The sequence below is a fragment of the Hyaena hyaena genome, unplaced genomic scaffold (genome assembly GCF_003009895.1).
Source record: "Hyaena hyaena isolate Hyena2069 unplaced genomic scaffold, ASM300989v1 scaffold_1074, whole genome shotgun sequence".
NCBI lineage: Eukaryota > Metazoa > Chordata > Mammalia > Carnivora > Hyaenidae > Hyaena > Hyaena hyaena.
This window is the reverse complement of record NW_024081711.1, coordinates 333,079-357,559: the sequence shown is the minus strand read 5'-3', so window position 1 is coordinate 357,559 and position 24,481 is coordinate 333,079. Positions and strand designations below refer to the sequence as shown.

The following is a 24,481-nucleotide window of genomic DNA, read 5'->3' as shown; positions in this document are numbered from 1 at the left end:
CCCCCCTTCTTCTCCCCCATGGTCCTCAGTTAAGTTCCTCCTAATCCTCCTATACGTGCAAACATACGATATTTGTCCTTCTCTGCCTGACTTATTTCGCTAAGTTGTAGTTGGACAACATAAAAGTTGACCTCCTGCCTTCTGTAATGAATATAGTAGCTCAATGAAAAAAATTAGCTGTATTCGTCTTTTTTTTTTTTTAGTTTATTTTTGAGAGAGAGAGAGAGAGAGCGAGCACAAGTTGGGGAGGGACAGAGAGAGAGGGAGACACAGAATCTGAAGTAAGCTCCAGGCTCTGAGTTGTCAACACAGAGCCCAGTGTGGGTCTTGAACCCACAAACCTTGAAATCCTGATCTGAGCCAAATGTGGATGCTCAACCGAGCCATCCAGGCTCCACAGCTGTATTTGTCTTTTGACCACAAAGTGCCAACACAAATACATCTCTTACTCTATGTGGTGTTGATGTTTATTGCTTGCTTTCTGTCAGAATCTCTTACTCTGTTGATATTATTTTTAACTGATACAGATTGAAGGGGATGGCTCACATCCAGAGTGACATGTGCTGACAGGATAAATATTTGAATGTTTGCTCTAAAGAGCCAGACAATATCAAATCCTAGAGGCATCCTCAGCCATTTCCTCTCATCTTTTTCACCTGCTTGAAATATCCTAAGCATCTCTAGCTCTGTAGTTGGGTTCTCTCCAAGGAGAGGTTTCATCGCATTTTTTTCCTATGAGGTACTTATCAATTGATGTGGATTGGGAAGGTTTAGAATTGAAAAACTCCATACTTTGTAATCTTTAGATGAGAGAAATTTTGACAGACCATTTGCTGGTTTAGATGTGTGGAATCCTTTTGATTAGATATAATCAGGGGCCGGGGTGTGGTGGGGAGCATGGAGTTTGGAGTTGATTAGACCTTTTGCAAGTTGCTTAACCTCTTTGCATCCCAGTTTACCATATTTTACATATTTTATCTTCATGAGTGCCTTATGAAGTAAGTACTGTTATTAGCCATTTTACGGATGGGGAAACGGGTTTGAAGAGGTTAAGCAACATGATCAAGATCACATAGTAAATTAATAATCTGCATTAAGGTTCTCTCCACAGAGGCAGAACCAACACGGTGTGTGAATGTGTGTATGTAGGTTGATTGACTGGGGTTGATTTTAAGGAATTGGCTTGCACAGTTATGCAGTCTGCAGGGTAGACTGGCAGTGTGGAAATCCAGGGAAGAGCTGATGTTGCATTCAAATCCGAAGGCTGTCTGCTGGCAGAATTCAGACCCAGTCTTACTTTCATCATTATGCTGTGCCTCTTCTTAGATAAACCTGCTGGTTTAGGGCTTGGCATATACTGAGACTGAACATATAATTAAGTTCCACAGAGGTGGTTGAAGGTGGAATGCATATGTTGCCACAGGTATGTTGTCATGTTAGGACTGAAGCTGCAGTGGTGGTTGTCTAGAAGAGGAGACATGACAACACTAAAAGGAATAGGGTGTGGATAACACAGCATAGCCTGAGGAAACCTGTCTGTTGCAATTATCCAAAATGGGTATATTATACTGCGTCATTCTAGCCCAGGATTACAGGAACAGACACAGCCAGAAATCTAGCTCTTTCAGAGAAACTTGTAGTTTCAGAAAGGATGTGTGCTGGATGAGATCTCTGAGCTTTCTCCAAATACATTTCTGTCTAAACCCAGAATTGCTCTGTAACCAAATTGACATTTGAAATACTTGATTCTTTAAGATCAGCCTTGCTCACTGAAAAGCTAAGGGGTAATTTTTCCCCCCTTTCCTGCCTACCCTGTCTACATTCCACAAGAGTTGAAGTGGGATGCATATAAGGTTGCTATAGTGATATTGTCATGTTAGGGCTTAGCCAAGGTGGTAGAGTTTCTGGCAAGGCTGCTAAAGTGGATTGTTAAAATTTGGTAGAAACAAAGGTCTCTGAAAAAAATATGGCTGGCACATAATTGAGTCATTTAGTAACCATAGGGGGTGTTAACCAGCTCTTTGGTATCTTAGCTGGAGAAAAGAGAAGTAAATTGATTTAAACTGTATCAGGAGGAAGAGTTAAAATTCTGTATTAGAGACAACTGCTTATTAAAATGAATGTATAGGGAGGGAATGAACTTGTTTAAAAGATAGAGTGATTATATGAAACCTGTCCTTGGAAATGTATATTTTAAAGGTAAAATTATTTTTCTTAATTCTATCTTTGTGGTCTCTTTTTTATGTTCCTTTTGGTTGTGTGTGTGTGTGTTTAAAGTTTATTTATTTTGTGAGAGAGAGGGAGGGAAGGACTGAGACAGAGAGAGAGAGACAGAGAGAGAGAGAATCCCAAGCAGGCTCCACACTGCCAGCACAGAGCCTGACATGGGCATGATCACATGAACCATGAGATTATGACCTGAGCCAAAATCAAGAGTTGAATGCTTAACCAACTGAGCCACCCAGGCTCCCTGTGCCCCTTTTGTTTTTATGCTCTCACTTTTATTTTCTACATTACTAGCTCTGTCTCATGTCTGTGTGCAATAAAATGAAGGGTTTCAGGGTTTACCAGGCACCGTCGCTTACAACTGGGCTGGGGCAATTTAGGCCACTTCTCTGCTTCACTTTCCTCACCAGCAGAGTGAGGACTACAATACTGCCTACTTTCCTTCCTGTGAGGATTTCTGGCAAATCATCCAGGGCAGTACAAGACTCAGTAATATAATTTGCATTAGCTGCTTTGATGTTGGTGATGCATTAATGCTGTCCCTGGGGGTAGAATTAAGGAATCCAACTGTGAGTGTCTTCTCTGTCAGCAGTTCCCATTTCATCTGCAGGTCAACTTTTTAAGGTCTATATTATTTATATCCTCATTTATATAGATGAGGAAAGGGACTGTCATTGGATAACTTGCTCACAGCCATACAGCAAGTGGCACAGCTGACCATGTTGCAAACTTGAGTCTGTAATACTCACACACCCATGGTCTTTCAAATATATTGTGCTAATTTTTGTTTTGGTTTGTTTTTATTATGGTGAAAATAGGTATAAAATTTACCACCTGAACCATTTTTTAAAATTTATTTATTTTGAGAGAGCACATGTGAACATGTGTGTAGGGGAGAGGCAGAGAGAGGGAGAGAGAGAATCTCAAGCAGGCTCTGCACTGAGAGTCTGATGTGGGGCTCATACTCATAATTGTGAGGTCATAACTTGAGCCTAAATCTAAAGCCGGATGCTTAACCAGCTGAATCACCCAAGTGCCTGCCCCACCATCTGAACTATTTTTGAGAGTGTAGTATAGTTAAGTAGTATTAAGTATATTTACGTTGTTGTGAAGCAGATCTCCAGAACTTTTCATTTTCCAGACCTGAAACTTTGTAACCATGGAACAGTTCCATATTTTCTGCTCTCCTCAGCCACTGATCATGGTCATTCTTTATCTATGAATTTCATTACATTAGATCCCTCATATAAGTGAAGTCATACAGTGTTTGTCCTGTCATGACTGGCTTATTTCACCTAGCATAGTGTCCAAATTCATCCATGTTGTAGCACATGCCAGAATTCCCTTCCCTTTTAAGGCTGTATTGTATTCCACTGTGTATATATACCACATTTTGTTTATCTATTTGTGCTTCGGTAGATATTTGGGTTGCTTTTATGTCTTGGCTACTATAAATAGTACTGTGAATATATCTGTGCACTTATCTCTTGGAGACCCTGTTTTCACTTCCTCTTGGATATTTATCCAGAAGTGGGGTTGCTGGATCATATGATAGTTCTATTTTTAATTTTTTGAGGACCTGACATACTGTTTTTAAATAGCATTTGTACCATTTTCAATCCCACCAATAATGCACAAGGGTTCCAACTTCTCTATATCCCCACCAACACTCATTATTCTGGTTTCTGATTTAGGGTTTTGTTGGTTTGTTGGTAATAGCCATCTTAATGGCTGTTAGGTGGTATCTCATCGTGGTTTTGATTTGTATTTCCCTGAGGTTTAGTTATGCTGAGCATCTTTTCATTATACTTGTTGGTCATTCATATATAATCTTTTGAAAAATGTTCCAAGTCCTTTGCTCAAATTTTTAGTCATGTTATTGAGGTTTCTTTGTGGCTGAGTTACAGTTTTTTATATATTCTGAAAATTAACCCTTTATTACATACTTGATGTGCAAATATTTTATCCCATTCGATAGGTTGATTTTTTTTACCCTGTTGATGGTATCCTTTGATGCACAAAAATTTTGAAGTTTAATGTAGCCCCCTACCATTTATCTATTTTCGCTTTTGTTTCCTGTGTTTTGGGTATCATATCTATGAAATCATTGCCCAATCCAAAGTCATTCTGATTTTTCCTTGTTTTCTTCTAGGAGTTTTATAGTTTGGGGTCTTAAACATTCAGATCTTAAATCTATTTTGAGTTAATATTTGTTTAGGATATATTTATTAATATAGTTTAGAACAAAAATTATAGAGAATCTGTTTCCTTGACTTAGAGTTGAATTATTTATTTGTTCATGTAAAGAAAAAAATCAAGGCATTACAGTAATACAATATTTCCTTTGGCTCTGAAGAGACCAACTTTGCAGAAATCCAGGGTCTCTGGAATCCAGAAGTTGCTGGCAGGTCCTGCTGGGGGAGGAACCCTTTTTAAAGGCAAACTAATGAGGCCCTGAGCTCCCAGAAGCAAACAGACACAGAGTAGAAAAAGAGCCACAGACTCAAAGAGGCTATATTCTGTATACTCTGGTGGCTTGATCCACGGTGGGGGCATCAACATCTCAGAGGGAGTGTAACCATCCCCAGAGGCAGAGGAGAAGGACAGAGAGGGTTAGCACAGAAGAGTCAGAAAGGAGAGGCATGGAGGTTGGCAGCACTGGCGTGAGCAGCAGACCTTACAGAAGAGGGGCCTGACTGAAGGTACTCAGCTCTGTAGCCTGGTGGTGGAGGGCCAAGGGGGGAAGGAGGCACAGAGTAGTTTTCCCTTCACCTGAAGTCTTAGCCTTCAACTGGCTAAAAAAAATGGACTCTCCAAAAAAAACTCAGTCCATAGGAACTCTGAATTACTAACTGGGGAAGGAAGTGTGTGTGTGTGTGTGTGTGTGTGTGTGTGTAGTTTTTTGACGAATGTGTAATATTTCTCAGAGTTGCTAAAACATTTCAGATATCTAGTTCTCTTGTGAAAATCTCTGAGCTATGAATAGGATTATAGATATCTTTTTAAAAAAATTTTTAATGTTTTATTTATTTCTGAGAGAGAGACACAGCATGAGCAGGGGAGGGTCAGAGAGAGAGGGAGACACAGAATCCGAAACAGGCTCCAAGCTCTGAGCTAGCTGTCAGCACAGAGCCCGACGTGGGGCTCAAACCCACAAACCATGAGATCATGACCTGAGCTGAAGTCGGATGCTTAACTGACTGAGCCATCCAGGCGCCCCTTGGATTATAGATATCTTATTTGTATCTTTATTTCTTTCCTTTTTTCAGTAAGTGTTAAGTATCTGTGTGTTATTTATTGTGAGGGATACAAATGTTATGCATCCTTCCATCAGGACTATAGTGCAGTAGAGAAGACAAATGTTTATAAATAATAGTAAAATAATGATAATAAGAAGACAAAAGGTTGTCTTTTTAGATAACCTTTTAAGATTATCTAAAGGAAGAGGAAGGTCATTTTAAGGATGGAGAAACTGAAAGCTGAATATTTTGTGAAGTTTATAGGTCTAGGTCCTTGTTCGTATTATGTCTTATGGAAATGACAAAAGACTTCAGAACAGTGATTCTCTAGGCCATATTAGCATGAATAGTAACTATAGACTGTTTGACTCTACTGCTCTCCCACTGTACTAGATCTCTCTTTCAGCTGTTTACAAACAGTATAAATATGGAAGTATATAATTGCTTATTATCCACATCATTTGACTAAAGTGGGACAGTAGATACTCTGACAGAAATGCAATACCTTTCATTGACTAGCATTCTGTGATGTACAAAGTAGTCTCACATAACACTACAGAAATAGTGTGAATCTTAAACATTTAATCTTTTCTTTCTTTGAAGATCCTCACTTTTTAGTTTTTGAGAATTTAGCACATAATCCTATATGGTGAGAAAATAGAGATAGAGCATGGGCGAAAAGACATTATTTAGGAGAGCTGTTCATTGTATGGATGGGACAACTGAGAGACTTGAAATTTGCTGAGGGAGAGTATTTCATCTGTTCTGGAATTCAGCCAGATTTTACTAACAGTCTGCCTCCAGGCCGAAAACCACTGACCCTTAAATTTTAAAACAGGTGGTAAAAGGTAAAGTTCTACTGGAAAATCTTAATTCCCTGCATCAGTTGCAAAACTGTAATAAAACACACATACACAGTGAATACATGTTGAGTTTATGTCCAAATACCGATTGTATTATGAGCGGCCCATTACAAAGCCACCAGAAAAGTTATTTTGAAGAAGAATTTGAGTAACTATGGCTTTTTTTTTTTATCATGGGACTTGTATCTTAACTCCAACTTTGTACCCATATCCTTTGTATCTTAATGTTCTCCTTTGATTTCCATAAATTTCACTTTATTGAGGTATAATTGGGGTTCAATAAGCTGTTCATATTTGAATTTTACACTATAAGTTTTGACTCCTGACAGCACCACCACAGTGAAGAAAATGTCCTTTTCCACCTTCCTCCTGCCCCTTTGTCAGTCTGTTCTCCACTCACTGCTCCTCTGTGCCTCTCTTGGCCTCAAACCCCATAGAAATTTTAGTTCTGAATGTGTAGTACAAGTTAGCTTTGTTGGTGCTCTGCAGCTTCCTGGGCCACATCAAGTGTGCTCGGCCAGTGCTTTCCAAACTATAGTGAAGAGTGAAGCTTTTCTTTAAAAACAACAACTTCCAGTTCGTTGCTGTCTGATGCTTCTGTAAAGGACAATAAAAACGGATTACTAGAAAAGTGAAATGAAAAAGAAGTCATGAATGCGAGTCTCAATTTTGTTCTTTAGATAGAAAATTTCTATGTCAAATTTTAAGTTTCTAAGTACTTATTCTTAATTTCTGCACTGATTTCATTGCAGATTGAACAGCAAAATGTCATGATCATAGGCTACTGGGTTGGCAACCCTGCTATTCCTCCTGTGTGTTTCACTGGGTACAAAGATCTCTTGGGCATGCTTTTAGGGTTTCCCACTTAGAATGTTCTGCAACTTCTGGCAGCTACTTTGACTTAAGAAATGATAAAAAACAAAACAAAACAAAACAAAACAAAAACTAGCAGTTGTTGACTACTCTCTATATGCCAGCCTATATAAATCATTCTTCTATGACACTGGTTGTGGGCTTGTCATATATGGCCTTAATTATGTTGAGGGACACTCCTTCTGTACTCACTTTGTGGATAGGTTGGTTTTTTTTTTGTTTTTTGTTTTTATCATGAGTGAATGTTGAATTTTGTCAAATGCCTTTTCCGTATTTGTTGAGATAATCATGTGATTTTTAGCCTCCATGTTGGTAATGTAGTATATCACTTTGATTTGTAGATGCTGAACCATCCTTGCATCCCTGGAACAAATCTAACTTTGATCATGCTGTATAATCCTTGTTGAATTCAACTTGCTAATATTTAGCTGAAGACTTTTGCATCTGTGTTCATCAGGGATATTGTGCATAGTTTTCTTTGCTTATAGTGTCCTTGTCTGATTTTGGTGTTAGTGTGATGTTGGCCTTTAAGATTTTGGACGTGTTTCTTCCTCTTCTATTTTTTGGAAGAGTTTGAGAAGGGTTGACAACTATCCTTTAAATGTTTGGTAGAATTCATCAGTGAAGCCATTTGTACTGGACTTTTGTTTGTTTGGAGGTTTTTCATTACTGACTCAGTCTCCTTACTAGTAATTGAACTGTTCAGATTGTTTCTTCGTGATTCAATCTTAGCAAGGCATTTTTATTTTTTATTTCTAAGTAATCCTCAGAACAACCTTAAAGTATGGGTGATATTAGCCCCAGTGGAGTGTTGAATTAACTCACTTGTATTTATGTATTCAGTTAAATGTTTCTGAATCCTTGCTATGCAGGCTTGTCCTAGGCTCTCGGGAGGCAACAAGAAGCAGACAAAATCCCTGTCCTTGAGGGGCCTACATCTTTGTTGGGGAGAGACAGGACATAAACAAATAAATATTAGATAGTGATAGCTAATGTAGAGAGAAATAAACTAGAGAAAGGTATAGGGGACAGGAGATGGGAATTGCACATTTAAGTAGAGTGGTTGGAGAATTCTTCACTGCCATGACTTTTGGGCAGAGATTTGAAGCGCTCAGAGCTGGTATTAATGGTAAAGGTCCTGGAGTTTTTTCAGATGCTCACTGATATGAAAGACCTTTCTTCCACCTAGTAAATGTCTCATTGAGGTCTGAATTCAAATTTGGCCTTTCTGTTATGCTTTCCAGTTTTTGTTCACTATCTGTGCTCCTGATTTAAAGATGCCTAAATTCAAATAAAGTGGAAATCCATTTGGGAGTGGGAATACAATTTATGTGTGTTAGGGAGTTAGATTGAAAATCTGTTCTCTGTGTGAATCTTGCTTTTGATTAGGTCTGGATATTTTTCAAGGCTTTGAATATCTTATTCCTAAGTGTACAAAATAGATGAGTTTTGTAGTTGAGTTTCCATTTTTAAGTGGATGAAATTTCTCTAGGGGCTATAGAAAGCCACACAAAATCAGGGAAAGAATTTTCAAAGGAGAACAGATGATTAAAGCTTTGGAAAGAAGGCATTGCTTTTGTTTAAGCACTTTGAAGTTAAGGATTGTGTAAGTCCTTCCCTACTATCAGTGAAGCCAGCTCTCGTCAGCATTGACAGGAGCCTTTGCTGGGACTCTTGTCTCATCTGGCAGCTCTCCCCTGCCCAGCACTTCCCTTCTGCACATGCCAACAGCTCTGAACCAGACCCTTTACTTGTGGTTCTGAAAGGGGACTTCAGCTACCTCCATTTTGTCCTCAGTCTGTACTTTCTAATTAAGTTCTTCTTGCCAGCTTATCTCAAAGCTCAGGCAAAAGGTCATGTGGGCAAAGCATCCTGTGATGGGAATGGAAACTGCCCCCTCAAACAATACAGACTGCCCTAAGTCAGCAATACCCCTCATGACTGACCACATGATAGTGGTGGACCTGATGACCTTTACTGCCCACTGCCCTCATCCCACATTTTCCTTATATAAACCTGGATGTATTTTCAGCCCCTTGGAGGTGGTTAAGACATTAGTTTGCTATCTTCCTGGTGTTGGCCTCACCAAAGTAAATTCTTTTCTTGATTCACTATCATTCCTTTCTCTGCCTTTGGATTTTGTCAGTGGTGAGTGGTTGAACCTTGTCTGTTTAGGAACTCTTGCACCAGGTGCTCTTGCCCCTCTGCACCCTGATTACAGTCCTAGTAAGATGTTGAACCTTAGACTCCTTCTGCCCTCTCACCTCCACCAACAGCCCAAGATTGGGTTGGGGAGGAGGAGGAGCGGTATGTTGTTATTCATGACTGTTAGGGTGCATGGTTCTCAACTGAGCTGGAGGGCCACTTGAAATTGACAGAGCAAGTATTCCTATTCCTATTTAACAGACGAGAAATGTGAAGTTTAGAGACATTATATAATTTGCTCAAGGTAATCATCCCTCAATTAAACCATTATGGATATTTGAACCAGAGTCATTGGTTTCCATATTCCCCTGATTGCTGCTACATGTTTTCTTTTTTCAGCCTGGTGTTGGATAAACAAGCTTTTGTGGATTGGTCATGATTTTATAATATGGAATTTATTATATGGCTCCTATGGAAATTGTAGAATTTTAAATAATATAGAATTGGCTTCACATTAAAAAAATATTTTTAGGGTTAGTATCCAAAATCTATAAGGAACTCACCAAACTCCACATCCAAAAAAACAAACAATCCAGTGAAGAAATGGGCAGAAGATATGAACAGACACTTCTCCAAAGAGGACATCCAGATGGCCAACAGACACATGAAACGATGCTCAGCATCCCTCCTCATCAGGGAAATACAAATCAAAACCACACTGAGATACCACCTCACGCCAGTCAGAGTGGCTAAAATGAGCAAATCAGAGGATTCTAGATGCTGGTGAGGATGTGGAGAAACGGGCACCCTCCTACACTGCTGGTGGGAATGTAAACTGGTGCAGCCCCTTTGGAAAAGAGTGTGGAGGTTCCTCACAAAATTAACAATAGAGCTCCCCTATGACCCAGCAATAGCACTGCTAGGAATTTGTCCAAGGCATACAGGAGTGCTGATGCATAGGAGCACATGTACCCCAATGTTCATAGCAGCACTCTCAACAATAGCCAAAACATGGAAAGAGCCTAAGTGTCCATCAACGGACGAATGGATCAAGAAGATGTGGTTTATCTATATGATGGAATTCTACATGGCAATGAGAAATAATGAAATCTGGCCATGTGTAGCAACATGGGTGGAACTTGAGGGTGCTATGCTGAGCGAAATAAGTCAGGCAGAGAAGGACGGCTACCATATGTTTGCACGTATAGGAGGATTAGGAGGAGCTTAACGGAGGACCGTGGGGGAGAAGAAGGGGGAAATAGTGGGGGAGAGGGAGAGAGGCAAACCATGACAAACTGAAGACTGATGGGTGTGGGGGGGGGAGGGTGATGGGCATGGAGGCGGGCGCTTACGGGGATGAGCACTGGGTGTTGTATGGAAACCAACTTGACAGTAAACTATTTAAAAATTTTTAAAAAAAGAAAGCAAAAAAAAGAGAAAGAAATAGAAAAAAATATTTTTAATGTTTATGTTTTGAAAGACAGAGCATGAGTGGGGAAGGGGCACAGAGAGAGGGAGTCACAGATTCCAAAGCAGGCTTCAGTCTCTGAGCTGTCAGCACAGAGCCCGATGCGGGGTTGAACTCATGAACTGTGAGATCATGACCTCAGCCAAAAGCAAGTGTCAGATACTTAACCAACTGAGCCACCAAGTTGGTATACCTCTTATACCTACATCTGACTACGTTTTGTTGTAGTCAGGCTGCCGGGCTGAGTGCGTCTCGACTGAATGCTGACTTTCAGCGGGACAGCTTTAATTACCACTGTCCTTTTCTGCATCTTCCTTTAGGCACTATTTATTTCTTTTCTTTGAAGAATATCATGATTTGATTCGTAATCACTATTCCAGAAGTCAGTCCTGAGTCATCAGAGTTATTTAGTCTGTCATCTTGTATGCATGTGTGTGTCAGTGTGGTGGTATTCATTTTGCATATTTGGAGAGCAGAGGATAGAGCAGTCTTGATTCCATAGCCAAAACCAACTCAAGAGATGTTTCTCTCCAACAGTAGAGAAAAAACAGCAAGATAATGCAAATAGGTGCATGTGCTCTACACCTACATCAGGAACTAAAGGCAGCTGAGGCCAGGATTCAGTGTTTTACACTTGGTGGTAGATAAGACTAACATGAGCAGAGGGCTTGGGAATGGGGGAGAGGCCTGGTCTTGATGTTAATGTTAGAGTTATAGCAGCAACAGGGGCTCATTATAAGCCATTAGTTTTCCATAATCATTTTAGCTCTGTTTTTTGAATAAGGTTTTAGGATTTATGTACATGAATGAGACCTACCAGGACCAGGATTTATTCATCCTGTGAGGACTTTTGATAATGAGTCAGTGCCATTCTCATGTGGTTTAAAGTTAAGGAACAAAGCTCCTGGTCTCAGATTATAATCTGGTAGGGAGAGGCAAAATAAATCCTCCCTCCCCTCCCCTCCTCTGCTCTCCCATCCCTTCCCCTTCCTCTCTACCTCCCCTCCTCTTCCCTTCCTCTTCCCCGCCCCTCCCCCTCCCGTATTCATTTATATTGAAGTGGAATTGACATATAGCATTATATTAGTTTCAAACATATAATGTAATGATTCAGTATTTGTATATAGTGCAAAATAATCACTACGGTAAGTCTAGTTAACATCCAGATTTATCGTGATACATGACAGCATGTGGTAAATGTCCTAAAGAGACAGAGACAGAGTGATCAATACTCAGACACTTAGGTAGGAGGAAAAGTGCTCTCTAATGGGTTTATGACCACCCCAAACAAAGACACTCATTTCTGTTACTGTTCCACACTTCCTGACACTGTTGATTTGATCTTAACTCATATGTCCAAATTCCTTAAAAACAGGTTTAAACCTCTCAGAATACCATATGATCTCTCAGAACTGTCAGTACACTGAGCATATTGTTGTCTAATCAGTGACCATTACTTGTCTCCCATATTGAACCTAATGTCATTGAAACCAGTGAAACTGTGTCTTCTTGTTCTCTGAGGCTTAGCACAGTGCCTGACACGTACTAGCAGGTGGTGCTTCTTTGTTACTCCTCTGGGAATGTCCTCTTCCTCCTCTTCTGCTTTCTGAGCACAGCCAGTAGAGACTCACTTCAGTCACTTACTCCCTAAAGCCTTCCCCGTGACTTCTCTGTGCCCTACCTCCTTGCAAACACTGCCTCTCCTATTTCTCGAATATTGTGACGTGTTTTGTGTGTATCTCACAGTCTAGGAAGCTACTCAGGAGAAGGGGCTGTGCCTTATTTATCTGTCTGTGCCCTGTGCCCACACAGTTACATTGTAGTCATCGGGTACATATTTGCTAAAATGAAAGTAAAGGGAAGTTTCCAATTTACAGGTTATTTGCCACTCACCCCTCTCTTTTAGTGGTACAAACTGGGTAATGATAAGTTAACATTTGCATTGTCACAGAAGTTAATTTTTACTGTTTTACATTCTTAACAAATGTCAATTTCTCTGAATTATGATACTTAATTTTTTAAGTTAGAGGTGCTTCATATGTTTTTAAACTACTGTTTAGCATTTCTGGGAACTTAAAATGCAGCAGTTAAAAAATGAAGAGCTGTTTTTCTTCTGGGAAATGAAATCCTGTCCATCTGTTCTTTCTTCTTACCAAATGACTGTTGAATGCACTTATGAGCTTGTACATGTTTTGATACTGTGGGGAAATATATCATAAACTGGCCAGTTAGTCACCAATAATTTCTAATTATGACTCAGTTCATCTTCCGTCTTCAGTTTTTAACTGAGCACATTCTTTGCACTTAGGTATGTAAACACTTGTTTCATGTGTATCTAACCCATATACCCCATCCTACTTTGTTTTATACTCTCTAAATAGAAACACTCTTATTCTGAAATAGTTTTGCAATGTTAAAGCTATCACTTGGTAGTATGATAACATCCTGACTACTTGTATATGAAATGTCTCTGCTTTCCTGCACCCCCATTAACCAGAAGGCTTAATGCTTTAGCTGAACTCTAAAAACTATCTCTGCCATCATAAGTATGATGAATGTTTGTTAGTTCATGAAATGTAAATGATTTTTTAATCTAGTTCTCAAGAAACATGATGATGTAGAGGTAGCCTTTCTTCCTCAGTAAACTGAATCTTAAATTTCAGGCTAGTTTTCTGGATTCATTATCCCATTCCACCTTTTTTTGGTAGGCATTCATAGGATTTTGCAGGCATTTTCATGTCAACGTGTTGTATTTTTATAGTTTTGATTTTTGTCATTCAGCTAACACTCTGAGATGATAGAGAATTTTGTAACAAAACACCTTGTTAGACATTTTTTTTTTTTAAGCCCAGTTGTAGGGCTTGAACTAATGACCCAGAGATCAAGACCTGAGCTGACATCAAAAGTCAGACACTTAACTGACTGAGTTACTCAGGCACCCCACCTTGTTTGACATTTTACACTTACGATTTCATTTCATCTTTGTGTAGCCACGTTATTATCCCATTTTGTAGTTGCTAAAGCTGAATAGACTGAACCAAGATTTCACATCTAGTAAGTGGTACAATTAAAACTAAACCAGGGACTTTAACTTGTAGTCAGGGCACCTTCCACCATTATATGGTGTTTCCATGCATATTGAACTTATTATTAGTCTAAAGCTGTGGTTTTCACCATCTATTTGCTGTTTACAAGAAACCCATTTTAGACCTGAGGACACATTCAGATTGAAAGTGAGGAGATGGGAAAACATCTATCATGCTACTGGACATCAAAAAGAAAGCTGGAGTAGCCATATTTATATCAGACAAACTGGACTTTATTTTTTATTTTAAAGGCAAAGAAGGGCATTATATAATAATTTCAGGGTCTATCCATCAGGAAGAGCTAACAAGTATAAATGTCTATGCACTGAATTCAGAAACACCCAAATACATAAGACAATCACAAACATCGATAAGAATGTGCTAATAGCCAAATATGGAAAGAGCTTAAGTGTCCAACTGATGAATGGATCAAGAAAATGCAGTTTATATATACAATGGAATACTACATGGCAATGAAAAAGAATGAAATCTGCCATTTGTAGCAACATGGATGGAACTCAAGGGTATTATCCTAAGTGAAATATGTCAGGCAGAGAAAGATACCATGTTTTCACTCATGTGGAACTGGAGAAACTTAACAGGACCATAGGGGAGGGGAAGGGGGAAAAACAGTTGGGGGAGAGGGAGGGAGGCAAACTATGAATCTTGAATACTGAGAACAAACTGAGGACTGATGCGGGGGAGGGGAAGGGGGCTGTTGGCATGGGGAAGGGCACTTGTTGGGATGAGCACTGGGTGTTATATGGAAACCAACTTGACAATAAACTATATTAAAAATATAAAAAAAAAAAATAAATAAAGCTGTGGTTTTCAGGTATGTTAAATGCATTTAAAATTTTTTATTGATGTTTAATATAAATGCAAAAGAATGCACAAATCTTAAGGACACATGTTGATGAATTTTCACAAAGTGAACATGTGAATTGAATTTTTTTTTTAATATTTTTATTCATTTCTAGGAAAGAGAGAGACAGCGTGAGCAGGGGAGGGTCAGAGAGAGAGGGAGACACAGACTCTGAAACAGGCTCCAGGCTCTGAGCTGGCAGTCAGCACAGAGCCCCACGCGGGGCTCGAACCCACGAACCGCGAGATCATGACCTAAGTGAAAGTTGGACGCTTAACCGACTAAGCCACCCAGGCGCCCCTGAATTGAATTATTTTGAATTAATATTAAAATGAATGTAACATTGTGCAGGACCTCTTGATTCTAAAGAAATATATTTATTTTTAAACTTCTGTTACACTTTCCTCTTTGCTAATTTGAATTGTTTAAGTGGACTTCTAACTTCCTAGTTTGTTCATTTGTTTGAAAAGCATTTACTGAGAGTCTGCTCTCCGGCAGGCATGTGCATAGGTTTGGGGAGATTCACCACTTGTAATAAACTTCCACTTGGACTGAGACTAATAAGGAATCAAGCAACAGATTATGTGGAGTTAAACTCCATTTCAGGAGTATTAATGCCAGGCCCTTTGGGAGCATGGGTGTCTAGTCTGAGGAGCTTGGGGAAAATATCCCAGAGGAAGTGACATCTAACTGAATCCTGCCTAAGAATGAGTATCGTTCAGAGATGAATGAGTATCTGATGAATGAGTATCATCCAGAGATCCCATTGTAGGCAGGAAGAGCAGAAGGGAGGAGAAGGTAGGATACTGAGATGTGGCAGGTAGATCCCCATGGCTGGCTTGGAGCATGTGAAATGGGGAGTGGACCTGGGGAATGTAGACTGAGGAATGCAGGAATGGTCTTTTGTCAGGATGAGACTACTTTTATTGTTATATAAATTTCCTTGGTTACAAATAACAGTAATTGACTCTGGCAAACATAGACTAAAAAGGAATTTATTGGAAAGATAGTAGCATGGCTCAAAGAACTAAAGAAAGGGCCAAACATCCAGGTCTCTGAGAGGATAAACAACTAGAGCAACTCCAGGCATCTCAGCAGAAGAATCTGTGGAATTTCTCTGTAGGATAATACCATTAGTTGACTTGCTCTACCTCTTGAGGATTAGTCTTTATTCAGATTTCTAAATTTCAAGAAATAGAATCTAATTAGCTTAGTTGAGATCCAGTGCCCAAACCAGGATCAGTCACTGTGGCCAGCGTTAAGAACAAACACTGTCTAACCAGTTGCCTATTACATGATTAGGAGAGCTAACTCTAAAACAGAGAGTGGAGGGAGGTGGGTGTGCTGTCTTGAAAGCAGTGTCATAACAGTGTGGAAAGGGGTAGATTGGAGACCGTGATCAGGAAGGAGTGGAAGTCCGGAGACCAGTTAGAAGGCCATTATATTTATCCAAGTGAGAAGTGATGGTACCAGAAGTAGGCACTGTCCACAGGGTTAGAAAGAAGTGAATAGGCTATGGTATTTAAAAGGCAAAAAAGAAAGGACTTTGCAATTGGACATTGGGAGGTTTGTGGACATTTTACGAGTTCAGGATGACTCCAGTGTTTCTGGCCGTGGCCACTGAGTGAATGATGGTACCTTGTGTGGAGAAGAGCTTCTTTCAGGCAGGGAACAGGGCTTTCATTCAGTTTTGAAATGTTGAGTTGGCATACCTAAGCAGACTGTGTTTAAATTCAGAACACTTGGTTCCTTCTGGGATTCCAACTTTGCTGTCATACCCTCTCTCTGTGACACGGAGGCACATGCCAGCATTGTCCCTTTCCTGTCATGTCCTTGGGCAATTAGAACCTCCCTAAAATATTACCTTGGAAATATTGCTGCATCCCCTGTCATGTCTCCTATACTTTGGAAAGTTTCGGGTCTGAGTGGATATTGGGTATTGTACCTTGCTCAAACTCAAAAAACAGCTGTTTAGGAGCATTTAGGACCATGTGCTGTCCTTTAAGGTCTTTCTTAGATATCATTGTGGTTAGACAAAGCTTGCTCTTTTCTAACATCTTTTCTTGGCATAATTTCATCTGAGTTTGAAAATACTTGAAAATTGAGGACTGATTGATTTAAAAGTTTAAATTATAGTTGCAAGTTTTTTAGTTAGTGTTTTAATTTTAGTAGTATTCGGTGTCATGGGTTAAGTCACACCCTGACAAGTAGTTCCTTAAGATACTTAAGTTACATTAAGATACTTTTATGATCGTTGGTTTGCCATTAGGTAGCTTAATGGCCTCAGAAATCCTCTGGGTCAGTGGTTCTCAGTGGAGCTAGAACTGTTCCCTACAGAGCAACTGGGAACTTGTGGGGTAACAAAAAATATCCCAAATGGTTTGGGTAAGGGGGCACATAGGGATTGAGTTGGCTAGGATCAAGAATGCTGGATGCCATGGACCTTGTGTCCACAGGACTTTGATGCAGGTAAAAAGAAAAAAAAAATTATAATTATTCAAGGATAGCACCTAATTCTATTTTAGATACAATCATGGCCTACTTTTTTTTTTTTAATTTTTAAAACATTTGTTTATTTTTGAGAGACATTAGCAGGAGAGGAGCAGAGAAAGAGGGAGATAGAGAATCTGAAGCAGGCTTCAGGCTCTGAGCTGTTTGTCAGTACCGAGCCTGACATGGCACTCGAACTCACAAACAATGAGATCATGACCTGAGCTGAAGTTGGACGTTCAACCAACTGGCCATCGAGGTGCCCCAATCATGGCCTACTTTTTACATGATTTCAGTAAACACTTAGTTTTTCAGGAATGCTATGACGTGTAAATTGAGTGAAAAATGAAGTTTGCTTAGGATTTTACTGTAAGTTCTACTCTCATAGGTGGTATTAATTTCTTTTTTTATCCTGTTTAGAACCTCAAAGCCTTTAAAATAACTATTAAAATATATTGAAAATAATAAAATATTTTTGTTTTGTTTTTTGTTTTTAAATGAGAGATGGTTGGTAATCTGATGTTTTCTCAAGTGAAATAGGACAGACACCCTGGGGAAAGCATATGTCTAGGGATGAACATGATGAACTTGCTGGGTTATAGATGTGTTTCATAAATAAGAACTGAGAAGTTTATAGAAAGATGGAGACATTCAGTAGCACTTGATAGACTGGGTAAATCAAATTGGGTGAAATTACCCCAGATTTCTTAAAAGGCCAGAGTGGAAAAGATATGCAAGGGCATTGAACAAGTTACAAAATACCTGTGTCCATTCGGACAGTATTCTGTGGAAAACAAGTATCTGGATTTCCTTTTATCTGTGTGAGAGTTATAAAGGAAAAAGGAAGCCTGGCAATGGATGGGTGAAAAAAGCTGGTTCTTTTAACAGAGCACCCAAATGGTAGCTGGTAATGATATGGAACCATAGCTCCATCTGCTGGAGAGAAGCAGACCTCTGTCTTGTACAATATGTAAGTGAAGTGACCCTCTCTCTATATATAATGTCAATGAGCCACCCAGTATTTATTGAATACTCCTGTGTGTGAGGCAATACCTTGCCAAGCTCTAGAGTAACAGTAATAAAAACCTAGACACATTCCCTGCTTTAACCTCACCATGCGTAGGTGTGAGAGGTTTTCTGCTTTTAAGAAAAAGACTTCAATTTAGCTAATACATTTTTGCATTCTAAGTTTCCCTCTTAGACTTCTCCATGGATGATTTTTAAGAAACCACGTAACCTCTCTGAGCATCATTTTCCTTATCTGTAAGATGAGAGTGACTATCTCTCTTACAGGCTCAGTTTAAACTTTTATTGAATGCCTAGTATATGGCAGCCATAGACAGGAAGGGCATAAGATGAGCAGGAACCTTGTTCCTGCCCTAACTTGAGTTAGAAAAAGAAGCTCTTACAAGAGAGGGACTCATGGGAGACCTGAGGAGGAGTGCCTGATGCAGATAGGAGAATGGGACTGGAGAGGGGTTGAGGATCTGATGTTTCACTTCAGATCTGATGTTTCACTTCAGTTGTACAAGGATGTTAAAATTAGCAAGAGGAAGATGGAAAGCTCTTCCAGGCTGAGGGCCAACATAAGCAGCACCATTGAGATGAGGGCCTGCACGGCATGTGTCACAGCTAGGCTGCATGAAGTGAGTAGCAGGGAGTATCCAGAGATAAGGATTGGAGGAGCTTGGCAGGCCAGGGCATATTGGGTTTGTATTCTTCTTTAAGAGGTTTACCTTTGTGCTCAGTGTGCCAGAGAGCCATTGCAGAGTTGAAGCAAGTTCCGGAGAGACACGTGGCTCTTTAGATCGCTTGCTGACTGAGTCTCCTGTTATTGGTTAAAGGTAGAGAATTAGTTAGGAGGCTGCGGCTGCAGACCAAGTGTGTGATCATGAGGGCTAGGATGGTAACAGGGCTATGAGAGTGAAGTCAGGCAGAGGGACAAATATAAAAAAATGAATTAGGAGTTAAATTAGCAGAAGGGGATGGTTTGAAGGTAAGAAGGCAGGGGTGACTGGGAGATTCCTAACTTGGGTGACTGGTTGGGTAATGTTGCTGTACCTAAGAGCACATATAAAAGGAAGAGCCAGCAACGGGCATGGCAGGGAGGCGGTGAGCGGTTTATTTAGTCATCTTGAGTTAGGGTGTCTCTGTGAAAGCAGCTGGAAGACAATTTGATGCATGACCTCGGGTTCAAGAGAAAGGTCTGGCCAGTGTTGCTGACGTGGAGAAAATAGTGGAGCCATGAGAGATAGTGAAGTCATCAGGGAGAATGTTCATACTGAGACAAGCAGGGAGCCAGGGTATGAATTAGGGAAGTTGCCACATCCATAAGGCAGGAAAAGAAAAGAGATCCTACAGAGGGGACGGTGATGGGGTGATGAGAAGGACAGGGTAGTGGCCTAGAGACCAAGGGTTTTGAGTGGAAAATTTCCAGGAGAGCACTGTTTATAAATGTCTAATGTAAAATAAGGATTGAAAAACATGTTGTGGATTTGCTCTTGCCTAGAAAAATTAGTCTGAAGAGAGGAGGAGGGGATGAGATAATAGCTAGGAGGACTCAAGATAGACTTCTCTTAGTCACCTCCCTAAACATGTGTGCCCCCTTTGTTCATTACAAAACCCAGTCTGTTTCCTTCACAGTGCATGGTGATCAGTAAAGAATTGGGACACAAAGAAATGGCAGATGTTTGCCTCTCTAGATTTTAATTGCAATAACATAAGTTACTTTCTTGAAGAGAATTCCGTATGCTGGGAATTTAGCTCAGAAAACTTCCGTTCTATTTTACTTCTCCCAGGAGAGATGGTGGCTGCTTTCCAAGGTTTATATCTGCAATATAGTACCATCCCTCGGGGGAATGGGGGTGGGGGGGGCCTCTTCTCACCCACAAACAGCCTTTGTACTTCCAGCTTCCTTCTACATCCCGCTTACACCCCACAAAACAAAGTAAGTAAATCAAGGCCAGAAAAGTCCTCTGGCTGGAGTTGTACGGCGTTTGGTATTGTCTTTGAAGTCCAAGCCCAGCTCTGACTGTCCGGTTTTAGAGTGAGCCGTGGAGGTGGAGCCTATGAGGTGCCCCCAGGGGTGCTGGGCCAGAGCCCTTAGGACTCCCTCTGCCTGTAGCTTGTCTTAGGTGAGCTCTTTCACCCTTCCAGACATCAGACTGCTTCCCTGTAGAGTAGATGGCCCACCAGGGTGCCTGGCACATCTGCCCTTCTACTTACAATCGCCATCTCTCAATGCTGCCAAGTACCAAGTCTCCATTGTTGGCATAACAGGCAAAAGTGAGGAGTTGTTCTCTTGTTTTTAAAGATTAACCTCAGGTCCTATAACCAAGAAATCATTCATAAAATGGCTGCTTTATAATAAAGAAAAATTTTAAGGGACTTTCTTGTAATATTCTCAATGAATCAGGGCAAGAAAGTCTTCATTCATGGAGGCGGAAACCTGCATTAAATGCTCCTGAGTTCCTCCATCTCTACCAAAGATCCCTTTATTATTCTTCAATGGAAACTTGGCACTCAGGAGTCCTGCGAGGTGACTCAGTCAGATGTGTGAGGCCTCATTAGCATTGGCTCTGCTCCTTCTCGGCACTGTGTGTGTCAGGGATATCTGGGACAGAAGGCTGTTTCCCCTCCTCAGCCTGCCGGAGTTTGGCCTGCCTGTCTCTAAACTGGGCTGAGCTACAAGGGGACAAAATAGACCAGCCGCTCGACATCGACATGGTAAAGCCTCAGAGGAGACTTAGAAGAAGCTCTGTTAATTCAAACATGTAGATACTGTCAAGATCCAAAAGGGTGGAGAATATCTTTTGATGAAAGCTCCACCTCTTTCTATACTAATTATTGTTTGTTCTTCTAAATATTTTCTGCACATTGCAAGTGCTTTCAATAAATTTGTGGATGAATTTCTTAGTAAGGTACATAAAACAACTCAACAGGATATGAGTTATGACATTTAGGGGTGTTGCCTTATTGCTTCAGAACTTTGGGGTTATCGTGTAACATGCCATGTCACATGACTTGACTGCAGAAAAAAAAAGCCCTCAACTTGGTTTCATTGGCTTAACTATAGCTCGAGGCAACAGACACAAAATTGAGATGAGGAAGTACTATATAGTATAGGAAACAGGAGCTTTTAAAGATAATTCACTGTAATCTGGAACTGGTTGCCCAGACCCTGATAAATAAGTGAAAATAAGAGCAGAAGTACCAGAAAAGAGATTCTTTATTCTTGAAGTGAGAAGAAGGGAGTGTAGAGGCACATGAGGTAAAGTGCTTGGCATATCGACTTGCTTTTGCAGAGGTGAGGCTGTGTGTCTTAAGGTGATTAAGACAGAGGAATGGAAGTCTGAGAGAAGACATTCATTGAAAAGATATTCATCTAAACTTGCATATCCAGTAACAGGAGCAGTCTTGGGTAAGTTGTAGTAGCTTTTAGCCTTGCTAATTAAATTTTTCTTTTCACTGCTGCAAAGTGTATTGGTTGTGGTTCTAACTTCCTGTGGGTGCATATTTAATCACTGAGTATTTGTAAAAGCAACTTTATATTTTATTGGTTTTAAAGTGGGTGAGGAAGGGAGGCTATATACCCTTATATTTGCAGAGAAAACATTAATAGTCTTGGTAATGTTTAGTGCCGCATAGTTTATGGTCCTGCAGAGGTATAGAGTATAAAACAACTTAGTAATGCTTTTTGTCATTTTATTACATTAAATATTTTTAAACCAAATTCTGTGTAGGGTCTTAAAATAAATAAATAATTATATATTGTTTAGCATTATGGTTAGTGAATATCTGTCTTGCCATGGTATGGAAAAAGCAACTATAACTACTTGAGTTATTTATTTGTTAACCTATATAAGTCTGTAAAATCAGCAGGCCATTTTTAAAGCAATCTTAGTGTACCAAAGCTACATTTGTAAAACATTTATTGAGAAGTGATTATTCACCGCAAAAGGATCTTGTGCCTTACACATGATCTGCTTTATACAGTGTACTACTTCCTTAGAGATTTAAATGTTTTTATGAAAACATTTATTTTGCAGTCAATCTCCAGGAGCATGATAACCTTGAGAGGAACATAGGGGTGGTATAAAAGGGGTGATATATAAGGAACTTTCTTATTTTGTATATGTTATATATTTATAGATATATTTTTTATAAATACACAGTCATGAAATATGCAATAGTTATAGTATTAGGAGAACAGGATTATTTTTTTCACTGACAAGAAATAAAAAGTTAAAAAAAGGATGATCACTTTGCTTTGGGTCTTGCAAGTTAATAGGAATTAACTTCAGATTAACTGCCTTGCAACAACAATGCAGTGTGATGGCTCACAGAGTAAAAAAAATGAAAAAGATACTTAGGATAAATATACATACAAGTGTAAAAAAATTGCGCACAAATAACCAAGCATAATCTGACCAACATGAGTATTGTCAAGTTTGGGAGGATAACCAAAAGTAGGAGTGACCTGTAATTCTCAGGGACCAGCACCATTTAGTTGATTCTTAAGTTGGGCTTTGAAGAATGAGTAAATTTCAGCATTTAAACAATGATGGGGAAAGAGATTCTTCTAGCCAGAGTTGGTGACATCCTGAGCAAAGGTTTGCACATCAGTTTTACTGCTCTGTTCAGAATCCTCCCATTGCCTTTTCACCTCACCTAAGTGGAACCTGGAATCCTTATTCTGGTCTGCAAGGGCATATTTGATATGCGCCCTTTCTTTGGTTTCCTCTTTCTTTCAGATGCCGTATCTTTACTGCCCCTTTCCACCAGACCATAAAATCGATCAAGCAGGGGCTTTGTCTTCCATGTTCCCTCCTGTATCTCCAGTGCCTACAGCTAAAGTGCTCAATAAATGAGTATACAGTGAATGAAAGAGATTCAAAAGGCATCTAATGTGCCAGGTAGTAAGATGTGTTTGCAAGGTAAGAGTGGTAGGGAGTGCGCATAGATTACTGGTCTTGAATATGATAAAAAGTTTTGAGTGATTTTTAAGGGAAGGGATATGGTAACATTGCATTGTGGAGGATGGACTTGGAGAACTCCCATTACCTGACTACTACTGCAGAGATTTTCCTCTCTCTCTTTTGCTTTTTTCTTTCTTAAATCTGCTCCCCTCCTCTTTTGTTTTCTTCCCTTTCCCCCTCTGATTCTGTCACTGTCTTCCTTCTTTTCTAAAGGGAGGAAATCTGTCAGAAGCTGGTCCTTCTTCTCTTTCCCCCAGCCCCACCAGGACCTGGAGTTGTCCTCTTGTGGAAGGGGTCCTAGAGGTAGAATGAGATCCAGAGACTAAGTTGCATTGATGCATAATAAACTTCTTTCAGCCAGACTTTCAAAAGGATTGGCATTTATAATAAATAATGGCGAGTATTTGGGAAAAGTCAGGTGGAAAATAAGAAAATAGCATCATCCAAGAGGGGAATTCAGTCTTCAGGGTTACCAGCTCAGCACACTGTTAGCAGCAGTTTGGAGGAAATCATAAAAAATTTTTTTCACAGACAGATCAGCCAGAAATAAACTCCAGACTGCCAAATCTCGTGTGATTTCTTAGAGAAATTGCTTTTCATTCCCTGTAATCCTGATTGGCCTGGTCAGTAATCAAAAGTCAATATTCAGTTTGATTTTACTTCTTTCTAAGACCATTATAAAGGTCTTCATTCATTGTGTATCTGACGAGACACTAGAGGGAAATAAAGGATGTATCAATGCATCTTAGGAGAATGGAGTGCACACACATGAAGTGGCTAAAATTATAACAAAGCTACATTTAAATTTATGCAGTAGCTGAGTGCATGGGTGGTTCAGTCAGTTAAGTGTACACTTTGGCTCAAGTTATGATCTCACAGTTCGTGGGTTTAAGCCCCACGTTGGGCTCTGTGATGACAGCTCAGGGCCTGAAGCCTGCTTCAGATTGTGTCTTCTCTCTCTACCCCTTCTCCACTCATTTACTTTTGAGAGAGAGAGAGAGAATGAGAATATGAGAGAAAATTTTAAAAACAAATAAATTTAGGCAGTAGCAATGAGCTATTGATAACGGTCCTAAGGAGAAAGTGAATAGTAGCCAGAATTTTGACATGAGTCTTAATGATTTGTTAATGCGCGTACCAGTGGAGAGGTGAAGGGACAAATATGACAGATAAACAAATGATGGGAATAGATAATGCAGGTGTCAGGAAGGGGACAGATTTTGCTAGAAGCCGCCTCATATCCCTGCC

At 39.9% G+C, this 24,481-nt stretch overlaps 1 protein-coding gene across 3 annotated transcripts in view; it reads left to right on the top strand.

The window, feature by feature from the left end:
- Positions 1-24,481, top strand: part of LIMS1 (LIM zinc finger domain containing 1) — a 161,113-nt gene that overhangs the window by 40,059 nt on the left and 96,573 nt on the right. Inside the window, exon 2 of one of the 3 annotated variants that reach the window (XM_039222205.1) lies at positions 21,560-21,675. The exons of the other annotated variants lie outside the window; for them this stretch is intronic. The gene's annotated coding sequence lies outside the window, so the exon portion shown is untranslated. The remainder of the gene's footprint in view (positions 1-21,559; positions 21,676-24,481) is intronic. 3 annotated transcript variants of the gene reach the window in all.